A 1,772-nucleotide genomic window follows, 5' to 3' on the forward strand; every position below is an offset into this window, starting at 1 on the left:
TTTATGGGTCGCAGCTAAATGAGAAACCACTTAGGCGACGCGTCCGTGTCGGCATCCGTATCCGCATCCGACCGCCTTCACCTCCCACACCACCCCACCTCGGCCCATCCCATCCCATCCCATCCCACTGACTGTCGTGCCAGTTACCTACATCAGTTGGTGCATAATTTAAATGTGCCGCATCTTAATCAAACCGAAACCCAAGACCAATTCACCGCTCGTAATTAGAATATATAACTTTAACAATTTGTGTTCCAAAAATATAAAAATAAAAAAACGAAATGGAGAAATCTATTGAACACACTTCAGTTACGCCCACTCAAAGTGGGCGGTTCAATGGCATGGTAATGTAAAGTAGGATGGTCGGTCGGAGGCGAAGAGGGATCAAAACGTTTTACGACTTCATTTGCTCTGCTACGTGATAGTGCAAATAAAAATAATGAAAATCCCCGCAACGGTAACACACGGAAAACCCTAACGAAAAAAAAAACCAAAATACAGCAACAGCATAAAATTCACTCGCAAAAAAAAAAGTGGGCGTTGCGTAAAAGTTGCCCCAGGACACACAACATAAAGGCGGCAGCGGTGGGTGCGATGGGTTCCTGAAACGGATGTTGAGGTCGGTTAAAGGGAATTTAAGTAAAACATAAACGCAATCGGAAATCACAAAAAAAAACACAACAAAAATAAAAATAAAAACCAAGTACAAAAAGCGAAAAATTTAGCAAATGTTCGTGCACGCGATTTCAGGTGAAGTTGAATACAAAAAAATAAGCAAAACAACAATTTTCGTTCAGCTATACAGCCAAGTGGATATACCCTTATAAAGTTGATCAATCATTTAGATTTACTCTGAAAAATAAACAGTTTTAAATAGTAACTTAAACCCTTTCTTCATCATATTAACCTTAACTTTAAGTGAAAATGTAATTTTGACACATTTAGTATTTCAACTGATATGACTTATCTGAAATTTAACTGGACTAGTAAAGATCTGAGCTCTTTGAAATTTCCTTTTTTCTTGTAAGCGACTGTTTTTTTAAAAAGCCTTAACAATGCCTTTTATAAGGTGAGAATTGCACTCAAAGAGCAAAGTACTCTCCTTGAAAAGATATCTGAACTAAGCACAATGCATTTAAGTTTTTTGTTCTGTACTTAGGAGAAAGCAATTTCAATAAATAAAAGATCGTTTTTTAGTTTCCAATTTCAAGACATTCCCGTTACCCTGCAAAACGTCGATATTACTTACTTGATTGATATTTTATTCTACATGCTGATTTGGTTTTATTTTCCGATTTTATTCACAAGGATATCTGTTTCAATAGCTTTACATAATTGCATGAAGATTTTCTTGGGCCGCATAGCCAGTAGGGGGCGGCAGTGGGCTTAGGTTAAGCCTTTTATGGCAATATCAATGCAACCATAACAACAAGAGGCAACTTTAACACAGTGACACACTGAGCCCAACAGAGAATAAACAACAGTAAAAACAATCAAAGAAAGGAACGAAAAAAAAACAACGAAAATGTTGTTCACAAAGCGTAAAAGAAAAATAAAGAAAATCGACACGGCAAAGTGAGAAAAACAGAGCAAAGGCAAAGCTAAATTCAAAGCCAAAACCAGAACTTTGTCATGGCGTAACAGAAGAAGAGGTGAGCAAAAGGAAGAAGTTGAGCGAACATTGTAGGAGATGGCGGTTAAAGAAGCAAAACAAAAAGAATGCAAAAGGTGTGGGCGTGGCCATGGGCCTTGCCTAACTAAACAAACAACAA

This window comes from Drosophila willistoni (assembly GCF_018902025.1).
Source record: "Drosophila willistoni isolate 14030-0811.24 chromosome XL unlocalized genomic scaffold, UCI_dwil_1.1 Seg142, whole genome shotgun sequence".
In the NCBI taxonomy this organism is placed as follows: domain Eukaryota; kingdom Metazoa; phylum Arthropoda; class Insecta; order Diptera; family Drosophilidae; genus Drosophila; species Drosophila willistoni.